The sequence below is a fragment of the Rhinolophus sinicus genome, linkage group LG02, assembly GCF_036562045.2.
Source record: "Rhinolophus sinicus isolate RSC01 linkage group LG02, ASM3656204v1, whole genome shotgun sequence".
Lineage (NCBI taxonomy): Eukaryota > Metazoa > Chordata > Mammalia > Chiroptera > Rhinolophidae > Rhinolophus > Rhinolophus sinicus.
The window spans coordinates 163,729,973-163,742,752 of record NC_133752.1 but is presented as its reverse complement, the minus strand read 5'-3'; the positions used below and the strand labels follow the sequence as shown (position 1 = coordinate 163,742,752).

At 36.0% G+C, this 12,780-nt stretch overlaps 1 protein-coding gene across 3 annotated transcripts in view; it reads left to right on the top strand.

Annotated features, from left to right (window-relative positions):
* RASSF8 (Ras association domain family member 8) overlaps positions 1–12,780 on the top strand; it is a 102,021-nt gene that overhangs the window by 65,534 nt on the left and 23,707 nt on the right. The window lies entirely within an intron of this gene.

The following is a 12,780-nucleotide window of genomic DNA, read 5'->3' as shown; positions in this document are numbered from 1 at the left end:
TGAGTGGGTAGAGTCCTGTGGGAGACTCCTGTGGAGGGTTGGTGTTAGAGGACTAAAGATTAGCGACCTGAGTTCTGGTTTTGTTTTGATTTTGGTAGCAGTGGTGGGATGGGGTTGTTACAAAAAAATAGTGATAACTGCTTTGCCTAACTTTATAAGTTATCTAACACTTGTCAACACTATTGACTTTTTCTGTGTAAAAAATAGAAAGTGTTATTTCAGAGTTGCAGTGATTCTTATACTATATAACCTATTGCACACTGTGTAAAAACTTCATGGTGTGTAAATGGTGCTAGTAATTGATTTTCAGGTCAACCTTTTTGCCCTGTTATCTATGAAGGAATTACTCTGTGACCTCGGAGTTGAGAAGATGACTTTTGCTTTTACTGGTTTTTACCGTGTTTCCTCGAAAATAAGACCTAACCGGAAAATAAGCCCTAGCATGATTTTTCAGGATGACATCCCCTATAAGCCCTAAGGCGTCTTTTAGAGCAAAAATTAATATAAGACCCAGTCTTATTTTCAGGGAAACATAGTAGTTCTTGAGTGGATTTATTTAAATACAAGGTGTAACGAATGGCTTGATTTAGAGAAATCAGGTGATTTGCCTCAATTTAATAGATAACTATAAAAGGAAAAGGATATTTATCAGTGATTTCTTCTTCTGTGTAATCACCTGTGTTGCTGAGTGTCCGACCCCGGTGGTCTGTGATTAACAAAGAGCATGTGAATCAGATCACGTATTTAAAATTGAACCATGATTTCATTTTCTTGCCTTGTATCATTCCACAAATTTGAGTGTTGGATTTATTTGAGCAGTGGCTTTTTTTTGTTTGTTTTCAGTAATCTCATTGTTTTTGCTTTTTTGAATCATAACTTGAAATTTGTTAGTGGTCTTGATGTTAAAAAAGGAAACTAGGACATTGTTTACCTCCTCAATAAGATTTTTGGTTCAATAGCTAAGCACAAAAGGTTGGTTCCTTGGATTTGAATCCAAAAGAAAAAAAATTAGCAACTGCATTCTAATGCATTCTAGTTTCTGCTAGGTAAATTTTGAGCAGTGGGAAAACTTCCAAAAAGAGCCCAAGTTTATGCTTCTACTAGTGCTCGTGTTGACTGGCTATAGATAGATCCCTCTTGATTGTGAAAAATCTATCCCATGCTTCAGTGCTGAAACCTCCCTAATGCCCCTCCCACCAAAACCACTTCAGCAGTAAATTCCTTGACCTCGAATCCTTGATTCCCCTTTCGTAAGTAAGGTAACTGCTGGCTCATTATTGGACTGTGACTTTTTATTGTTTTCCGAGCACTAAAAATATATAGAACTAACATGAATATTTCATTTTGTTTATTAGCCCATGATTTACATCATTTTATTGTGTGATTTTTTTATAGTATAAAATTTAATAATTTATTTAATCTATCTTTTCCCCTGAATATGTTGTTATCCATCACATTGAAACACAAGCCATGAGTTTTTGAGAATGTCTTACATTGGTTTTCAAATATACAGCTTTTAGAGTATTTCATTGTTTAGTTTGTTCCTGAGACGTCTGTACTATTTTGCTTCTTTGGGAGCTCAGTCAGATTAATATTATTATGGATTTGTGGAAATTAAGGCAATCGGAATTACATAAATCCCCTGGCTTTGACACTGAATAGTTGCATAACTTGAACAGTTAGCTACTGGGTAATTCATTAATTTAATAAGCATGTGCTATGTTCACAAGATTAGCAGTTGTGAAGAAGGGAGGGAACCCTGACTTCTAATTTAAACTATAGTTAAGGAAGCAGAGAGAGTGTGGTGTCTGTGGATACATGTGATATACAAACAAAAACACACACACATATATACATACACATACATTAATATACTGAATTGCAAGTCTAGATCAGTCTTAAAATGAAAGCACAGGACCACCTGATATAAATTGGTACAATAATGCTAAAGCAATATTATTTAAGGGTGTAATTAGAGTATACTTATGAGTTTTATAGCTTTATATCACTTTTCTGATACTTAGATGAATTGGATCTGTCTTCTCAGCTCTAGATGCAAATTTCTGACTTTGCTGGATAGCTCTACAGAAATATTTATTGCTCTTATAAATTCAGAATATCCAAAATTTAACTAATAACTTTTTATTTATTATGGAATCATAATTAAGAAAATGAGTTGCTAGTTATTGTAAATGGTTTGGAACTTTTGGAGTCTAGGATTAAAAATGAAATTAGGTATATGTTTATTTAACTTAATTCTTTTCTGAAATAATATAGTTATAAATCAAAAAGATTAGTTATCTTCCCCCCCCCCCCAAAGGAGCTGAACATAGCAATTTAATAACTTGTTGACTGAGAAAACAAGTAACATATTTGAAAGAACAGTTGGGAAAAGAGCCTGTGTCGTGTTCACGCTATGAAATGGAAGAGAATATTAACCATATATACTCTATGGTATGTCTATTTGTCTTCATAATCCTAGACAAGTTACTCAGGTAATTTGAACTGGAATCTGGAAATGTCTTGAGAAGTCTGTGCTCTTTACTTTATCAATTCTTTTGTTTTGATTTCATTAGATTCCTTACATTCTTTTTACTCAAACCCTCGGACTTTGTAGGGTGGAGCATATCTTCTTGACTAGTGACATGTGGCCTATTTTGATTAATTTGTTTTTAGAAAGAGAAAAGCTTTGCTTAAGTGATAAGGTGTTGAGAAAGCTGTGTCAGGAGAATTTTATACTACAGTGATTATTTTTTCCGTTTTTGAACATTAGACATTTTTTGCAGTTATTTTCCTGTCTACTTTTCATAAGTATGATTTACTTGCACATTTCCTTTCACTGAGTATTTAAAAGTAATATCCGTAACATTAATTCAATTAAACGTTTTATTTATGGTCACATGAAAGCCACAAATTGTAGATTAGAACAATAATATTACTTCTTTTGGTATTGCCTTGTGACATATTGAAGAATTTTACAATATGGTATAATATTCACAGTAGTATCATTAATGGTAAGATTTAACATTTATTCCAGGAGTTTAAATCAATACTGCAGGACTTTACCCTACTTACAATACTTAAATGCCAATTTTGTCTCCTCTGGCACTGACACTTTCTCATTAGTTCTGTGCTTTCCCCCGCACCCCCTGCACACCGGAGTTAAATGTAAATTGTCAGTTTCTGTCCTGTGCAGTTAGCACCCATGTTACTCAGCAACCACATGGTGTGACATCTGTTATCCACTGTGCTGAGGGGTTCAGGAGGTAATATTGGGATCAGAGGAGTTAGGCAGACAAGCCCTTTGAGAGTTGCCATGATAAAAAAAAACACAGTGCTTTGGAAGTACAGGGAGAGTGGCCACCTCCAAACGAAAGAGGGGTCCAAAGATGGGAGAAAGATGCCTGGAAGGAGGCTGAAGTGAGTTTGAGGATGTGCAAAAATCAGAAGCACTTTCCAAGGAGGAAGAGCAGCATATGCAGCTCAGAGACGCTGGAAAGAATAATATAGTCAAAGAACTAAAATCTCTTGGCATAAGTGTAGAGGGGAACTGGGAGAGTTACAAGATGATAAAGAGGTAGTACCTCAGTGACCTTTGAAGAGTTTGGATTTTATCCTGAAGGCAGTATTCTCAGCAGGAGTGTGGAATCAAATCTGTATTTAAGAAAGACTTTCTTTCTCCAGCAATGAAAAATAGAACAGGTATGCAAGGGGAGAGACAGGACGGGAAGGCAGGGCGATCCATCAGTTAGCAGGCAGTTGCAGAATGCAGCGACCGCACCCCTAGCTACAAGTGTTCAAAGCAGCATTTGTAGCAGCCAAAAGCTGGGAACAACCCAAATGTCCATCAGCAGTAGATAGGTGAATAAATTGTGGTATATTTAAACAATGGAAACTCTACTGCAGTGAGGATAAATTCCCACTGTTCACAGAAACAGGGACAGAGTTCAGCAAACATACTGTTACACCAAAGAAACCAGACACCACCTCATACAATATAGTCCATTTATACAAAATTCAAAAACAGGCAAGACTAGTCTGTGACGGTAGAGATCAGAATGATGATTGTCTTTCAGGGAGGGGTTTGGAACTAGGAACTTCTTAATCTTGTGATGTGTTTGCTTTGTGAAAATTTATCACTTAAAATTTCTGTATTTTTCTGTATTATGTTATACTTCAATGAAAATATTTCTTTAAAAATCCTATTTTCTCAACCCCTAGGCAGGTACACTGTCCCAATACCATCCCCAGCTCCTTTCTATCTAAATAGTGACTTATTACCTTGCTGCTGCTTTCTTCCTACTTTGCAGTTCACTGAGGCAGAGGGCAGGTTTTAGTGACCGCTGATGTAGTCAGTTGGCCATGTTTTTTGACCCATTTCATTCCATGGATTGATACTTCTGCAAGCGACCTTTGTCAGGATAACTGCTGAATTAGCAGTGCTTGAGCTTTGCTCTCTACTCTGAAAATGTAGGACTTGATGAAATATAAACACTCTGTGGAACTCAGATATACTATTGAAATGCAAATAAATCTATTTGAACATAACAAAAATGAGTTTCCCCTCCCCCTTAAACAAGCAATTTAATTTGAAAAGTGACTGGGATTTTTAAACAGCTAATTGCTTCAGTAGCTGTACCCTATAGTTGAGCCATTTATATGTATTCATGTGCTCTAGGCAGGTATATTGCTTTCCTCATTCAGTCTGACCGCTGATTGACAGGTCATCGCCATCTTCACCAGGTGCTGTAGTTTCCATAAAGGGCAGGGATGCGGCCTAAGCCCAATTCTATGAATAGAATGTTGTCAAGTATAGTATCACGTTAGTCAGCATCTCTGATGATATTTACAATACATATCAGGTCTTGTTGCCCTGCAGTTTCACAGTGCATATCTCAAACTTAGCATCTATCTTCTCTAATACCCACAAAAAAATGCAACACTGCCTAGATTATTTGAAGCCCACAACTTTCCCAACTAAATGCAGAGCAGCACACAGTGTCTTTAAAGAGAGTGGCAACTAAAGATGGTGTTAGGAATAAAGTGTGGCAATTTGGAACAATAGTATTATTTGTTTCATTACACTGAATAATTATCCTCTTATTAAAATTTTATTACAATAGAAAATACCTATTATGCATACTTTAAAATATCAGCAAATGGTGCATCTATTTTTGAATATCATATAGGGATTAAATTACTCAATTGACTTAGATTTTCTTCAAGAAATAAGTAGAATAAGGAAAATTATTCTTTATTCTTAAAGATTAAAGAGAAACTACCTTTTCAAATTGTTTGAATGGATGCTTTTTTTTGTCCTATGAATTGAAATAGTTTAACAAAGATTTTTAGGGATCATGCATGTTTAGTTTTGCCAAATACAGTTTCTGGCTTGCAGACTCTTAAAACATTTAGTACTTCATAACTGAATAAATATAGTAATGGAATAAAAAAAAAATTAAACCATGCTGCTTTATATACTGTGTAAATTAAACCTTAAAATTAAAGTTAGTAGAAGTTTTATAATCTGGTCACATCTGTTTGATTACTTTCTCTCCTGAGCCAGGAGTGGTGATTGCAAATGTGCTTGCAAACTTGACAATAACGTTACCTTGTAAATATAAGTAGCTTTTTAATGGTTAAGAGCATTATCAGATTTGGATCTGCCTTTTGCTGGCTGAATGACTTTGGATGAGTAACTGATTTCTCTATACCTCAGTTTTCCTCATTTGTCTGATAAGAATTCATGTCACATAGAACTACAAATGGATATAGAAAGGATTAAATAAAAAACACTATATATTAATATATAAAACAGTTAACTTTGCATCTATCACGTATTAGAGTTCAGTAAATGTTAGCTCTTTATTATTCTTGCTGTTAGCTACATTCAGTTAAAAACAAGGACATGTTTTCATTTGAAGTGTTGGTTTATAAAAAGATATCAAAGTATATCTGCTTAAGGAGAAACATCCCAAATCTGTACATAAATCTGTCTTTAAAATATCACCATGTTTTCAGTAATTTTTCTTCCAGTAGAAGTACATCATAACTGCCAGTTTTCTAATGATTGTGCAAGAGAGCATGAAATAGCACATATAATAGAAAGCATGATTTAACTGGTGCCAGAGTTCAGGATTTTTCACATTAAGACTTTGAAAGTGTGATCTCTTATCCCAGTCCTCAGAGCTTTATCAGGAGTTAAACCATCAAACCATCACAGAACTTGGCACTATACACATGCCTTCAACTATCTCTGGAGGGCCAAAAGTAGACTGGGCCCCTCACAAAGATGTAATTGCAAAGCAGATGGTGTTTTACGTTCCTTTTTATACTACTGCAGCAAGAAATGGAACCCAATGATATATTATTTTTATATTTCAAGGTCCCCTCTGTTCCACCTACTATAAACATTTAAGAAAATTAGCAAGAACAGACCACATACAGTTGTTTCACTCTAATGTTCTTATATCAGTGGTAACCCCCACTTTATGTTCTGTTTTAACTAGAGTTCTTTAGAGGAGCAACTAACTCCCTCAATAACTTCTATACTGGATACTTAATTTATTTCAATATATGCAAAGCTTAATCATTTCATTTCAGTTTTCAGAATAATCCAAGTTAATATAGTATTACAAAGATTGGCTCTGCTAGCATTTGTCCACCTGACCTTGATCCAATCATATAATTGGATATATAATGATAAGTGATATAATCTGGCCAGCTTCTGTGTCAGTGAAATGATTGTAATGGTTCATGGCCGGTGGGTTGCTAGCTCTGAAAGGCAAGGTATCTTACCTATTTTGTTTCAGTAAAGTCTTTGACGTGAGTGACCTTTATGTGCCTGGAGACAGTACCATCATATGTCCATCACTCTCTGACATCTGTAGATGTGAAGAGTTTACAGGTTCATTAGAGCCAAGTAGAGCAAAATGTATTTTGTGGTGTTGTTGGTAAGCTTATGCCTTGGGAAGAAGAATATGGCAAGACTGGAATGGTCGAAATGAAGGCAAAAGAGAAGAAAGACGCATGTGCCAAGATTAGTGGTGTTCGTATGGTGGAATAGTGGCATCCCAGTTAAGTTGACTCAGGGCTACTGCCACTGGAGAGATGGAAATCATCAGCAGTTGGTTTACATGAGGGCTACAAGGGCCACTGGAGGCCTTGACCTACGCTGAATTCTATGTTTCTGTGTGTTGGTCTCAATTCATTTCCATCTTTTTTGTGACATCCCTTCATACCTACCAGGTGGCTATTGTCTCATGCCACCCATGGCTCTCTGACTTCTCTGTGCTTTTTTTCTCCTGACACTTTTGAAGGTATGATGTTCCAGACTTAAAATCCCAAGCAAAATACTTGCTTTATTAGTGTTCTGTCACCTAGAAGTAAATCTAATAAACATACCCTTGTATTACCATGAGGTATTAGGATGATTTTACAAATGATAACCATTTGGGGAGGGGAGGATAGGGAAGAAATGACTTTTTGTTGGTGTTGGTTAGTATATTAGACTGGTAAAAGGAATTGTTTTGAAGCAGAGCTTGCTTTTAAGCCTAGCTTTGGTTATTGGAAACACACTTACTTCCCGAAATGGGTAATTGTAAAAATCTTGCTTTTTCTTAAGGTATAATTATTACGTAGTGATCCTGTATTTTTGCTCAGAGCTTTAACTGACAGGTTAAAATTTACCCAAGTTGTTAGTTCAGAAATAAGTATCATCCTGGCAAAGTATTTCTAAAAGATTTTGATACTATTTTATGAACTGTTGGTTAACACTTCTGGGTATGGGAACAGTCTCCATTTCAAAGTCATAGATATGGGTTTAACATTATATATGATTTAGAAAAATGTACTGTAGTTGTCAGTAACCTGTCTGGAAATGGGCTTTGAACAAGAAACTCAACTGAAGGTAATGGCTCTTGTAGCACTAAATTTGATGCTAAATAAAAAACTAAAGCGGGACAGCCTGTTAGCTCAGTTGGTTAGAGCGCGGTGCTCTTAACAACAAGGTTGCCGGTTCGATCCCCAAATGGGCCACTGTGAGCTGCGCCCTCCACAACTAGATTGAAACAACTACTTGACTTGGAGTTGATGGGTCCTGGAAAAACACACTTAAACAAAAGTTTTAAAAAAACCAAAAAAACTTAAGTTACTGGTTGTATTCATCTTAAAAGTTTATTTGTTTAAACATAATTCTTAATGAAGGGTCAGTATTTTCATACCAGTAACTTCAACTTGATTCATACCATATTTATACTAGATGCAATTGAAATTTTTTACATGGATGCTATTTAACTTTTGTTGAATTCATACTTTTGTCAAGCCCTGCACTGGGTACATTAAAGAAAAAGACATTCCATTTCTTACAAGTGCCACTTGAAAAGTTATACATCTTGAATTAAGTTGCACAGTAAGTAGTAAATATACTCAGGATTTGAACCTCACTGCATGCTGTTTTTGTTTATCAAGGTTTCCTTAAATAAAATGGCTTATTCCAGAAAGTTGTTTTTAATGGTGTGAACTTAAAGAAAATGCTGGAAATTTCTACGAAGCTTTGCTTTGTATTTAAGGCAAGATTTAAAAATTATCACAAACATGCAAACATTTTATTTAGGATTCTATAAAAATAAATATGGATATAATTTTCCCAAATTGATGCTGAAAAATGAACCTGACCATCAGACACTCATTTTGCTGACATGTGCATTTATTTTTCATAGGTTCTCTGAATTAAAACTATAGTTTCTTAGCATGATTTAGTTTGTTTGCCTCTTTTTCCTGGAATGTCAAGTTTGTGCACGTTGTCTGATCATTGTTTATTGATAGAAATAAATTTCCAGCAAGTGATAGATGAGATTTCTTAATATAACTTAGGACATTTTAAAAACATTCATTTGGATACGGTGAATCCTTTTGGAAAAGCCTACCTTATTCATTCTTTAGTTTCCTTATCCCAATTTTGAGTCTATCTCCCTAAGTTACTAGGATTATGACCTTGGGAGAGTGAGCTATTTAAGCTGTCTGAGACTTACTTTTCTCATCTTTAAAATGAGGCTAATGATAGCTAACTCGCTGAATTGTGTTGTGGGGGATAAATGAGACACAATGCACCGCGCTCAGCAGATAGGAAGTACTGACATTCTTTGCCATAATTGCAGAACGGTCACTTGAGTAGGTAATATTTGGGCAATGTTCAGTCATTGAGTGTTTTTCAATGCTGTGGCTGACCGGAGGGTGATGCATAGTAGAGGAAAGCGCATGGGTTTCTTGGATTTAATAATTAATATGCAGAGATTGCTTAGCATTGTGAACTTCTAGAAAACGTACCAGCAAAGAAAAAATCATATGATTTATATTAGTCTCTAAAAAGAAAAATGTAAAACCCATCTTTAGAAGAGATGGCTTAATCGTGGCCATAAAGACTTTTCATTTACGAGAAAGAAAAGTTTGGATTCTATTAAATTTTCTCATTTGTTCTGTATTGTTCCTACAAGTAAAACTTCGAACAGTGTATCCATCACTTCTAGGTGCCTCAAAATACATTAAAGGGCTGGCAGAAATCTCATTTGTATAGGCATATTTCCCAAAAGTTGGTAATTTGTATCCTGTAGTTCAGGGGGGTCTTTTATAGGCATTATGCCCCCTTTTCGCATCCCCAACCCCCAGGCTGTCATTGAGTAAATTTAACAGAGTTTAACCAGTTTCTCTACTGGGGCGGGGGGGGGGGGGGTCAGAACCTTTATCTTGCTCTGCGTTGTTACCCAGAGACGATGTGTTATGAAGTGTTTCCCAAATTGTGGCACCTTATTTCCCCGTGGTGCATCTCGTAGGAATACTGTTGTCAAGAATTCATTTTGAGAGGCGCTTATTTATATTGCTAAGGTCATTTTACTTTAACAGCCACTTTTAACATTGTGTACCTTTTTATAACAACCCACTTTCTGTGACACCATTTGCAGGATTGTGTTATAGGAAAATAATGCATTTGCTAAAAGCAACTTTGGTTTAACTGGATTTCCAAAATACAGAACCAGAGTGTTACAAGATGCATGACCTCAACACAGCAATTCAGGGGCAGGTAACTAATTTACGGATGGCCTCGGAGGCAATTTTCCAAAAACTGTTTACCTGTATGTACCAAACTGTTCTTACCCCCTTCCTCATGTGTTTTCACTCTCTCCCCTGTCCTCCTCCCACATTGTGCTTCATCCTGTCATGTTCTCCAGGTTGTTTGTTCATCTTCAGTTCCTTTCCCACCTCCACAGGCAACAGGTACCCATAGACATTTTCTTCTTACCTCAGTAATCATGTGACCATTAAAAAGTTAACGCTTTCTACATAACTTTATTTAATTTCCACATCAGTTTTAGGATGAGGTAACTTAAACTCCTTTTAGTTTTTATTTTTTTAACCAGTGTTTTATACCAAGGAGAATTTTAGTATTTGATTATTAGTAATTCTAAAAAGTACTATTCAGAATATACCGTGTTCACTGTGCTGAATCTCTTTCTCTGTGATGCCAAAAGAATTAATGGCTAGTATCAGTATTTGATTTAATTAAAGTAGCTAGTCTGATTGTGAAAGTTTTATTATAACCCAGTTTATCCGTATATTGTTTTTACAAAAAAATGCTTTGATGTGCAGTAAGCTCAGATCTTAAGCAAAACTAGCAATGAAGGAAATGTTAAAATTGGTGATAAACCACCTGTATGCTTGTGTGTAGGGTCCAGGGAGTAATGGAGTTTGCTCAGTAGCTTGACGTTTGCCATCACAAGGAAGTTACACCATGTAAAAATACGCTGTCAGTTCTTGTTATTCACAAGAGCCTGTGGTCACAACAGTTTCCGTCAGCTGATCACCTTGTTTTATGTGCTTTTCTGTTTCAAAACACCGCGTTTAGTAGATATTGTTGATTAATTCATATTGAACTCACAGCCAACGGCACTGTAAATCATGCCTGAATAAAACTTACCTCACAACACGTATTTTTGTCCATAAATCACATCCCAGTCTTTTTGCACTTAGAAACACGAGACAGCACTTCAGCACGATGCTTGGGGGCCATTTTAAACCATGAAATCACACACACACACAAAAAGAAAGAAAAAAGCAAAAACATGGCGCTAAATAGACTGAGAAAAGGACATCTGACAGTATGAAAGCAGAAAGAAACAGAGCACTGGCTTTGCCCAGCCTCCGCTGGGAATGTGTGGATTGGCTAACTCAGATTTTTCTCTTCTGTATACATGTCTGCGAATTACCATGAAATTGCCACAAGTGTTAGTTTTGGGGTTACAAATTCACAAATAAGGAACCCACGAATAATAAGGATTGACTGTGATTGCTTTATTGAAACACTGGCCTTGGCGGCATATGTCTCTACAAAAGCAGATGCTTAATTTCAATAGGCTTTTAAGAGAATAAATGATTCTTAGCTAAAGAACACTTGTCCCCCGGTAGCATGTTACTTACTAAACCTAGTTCTTCATTATCAACATTAAGATAATACTGGTTTGAATATTGAAGCCTCATGATGAAAACAAGAACTGAACTATGTCAATACCCTTACAGTAGAGTCTTACTTCTACCTACATCACTGTTTCCATGGAAAAATGTATTCCAAATTCCAAGTGAGATGCCGAAGCCCTTTTGCTTCCTGAGTCTTTAGTTCCAAAGATGACCAATCCATCACACGCACCTACAGTGTAGGACTTTCATTTTCCTCTCTAGTCTAGTTCTGGGGCTGGGAGCAGAGCTGCAGGAGTTGGACTGAGGAGCAGAACAGCGTGGCAGCTCCTGGAAGGGAGTACTAGGGGCTTCTGTTGGGAAGAGAGTGGGACAGATTCTTCAAATGACTCTCATGAATAACACCATGATTTTTAGGGAAGTTTGGGATAATTGTCAGGACAGCCCCAAACTTGATAGAAGCCATATACTAGAAATAGTGGCCCTCCTAGAAATCCAGTTTTGGACCATGTGGTTCATTGATCTGAAATCATTAAGGCATTTCCTACCCTCCTTAAGGATTGAAAGATGTTATTGATGGTGTTAAAACAGAAACACAAGCGCTGGTCTTCTCTGGGATGAGCTGTGGTAGGAAGTCTCTGATCAAACAGATAAACACCCTGCAAATTTATATTAACTAAACAATATTAGTTATGTTCAGTGTTTGCGCACAACTCTGTAATACTTAACAGATGTACATGTGTCTTATGTTCATTTGTATTCGCTTAATGATTAAAAGCTCAAGGTGAAATGATATTTTCCAATAGAAAAATATGTGGTGGTATACTGAAACCTTTATAGAACTTAAAAATGAGCCTCATAAGTTTCTTTGAAATGATAGGTGTTTTTGTGGGGAGTGTGACTTTTTCCCCCCCCTTCCCTTGTTTTTAGGATGACAAAAAGATTTTTGTAACTTCTCTGGAGAAAGTAGGTTTATTATTAGGAGAAAGTAGGTTTATTCTCCTTCACCTTACATGTATTCCGACTCATCTACCCAGATGACGAGGTGGCCTAGACCTGTTTAAGGTCCTTTAAGAGGATGTACCAAGACTAAGTTACTGTTGTAATTAACTGTTTTACAAGAAAAATTTTTAGGTTTTCTAAATAAACTTTTAAATCAGTTATTAATTTCTGTAAACACCAATTCCATTGTACACCTTTAAACAAATTCAACTGTTCTCTTTAATTAATCAATGTTCATTATATCGCATAAATCAATGTTCATTATATCGCACATTAGCATTCTTTTTTCAAAAAGAGCAAAGAAATAGGACA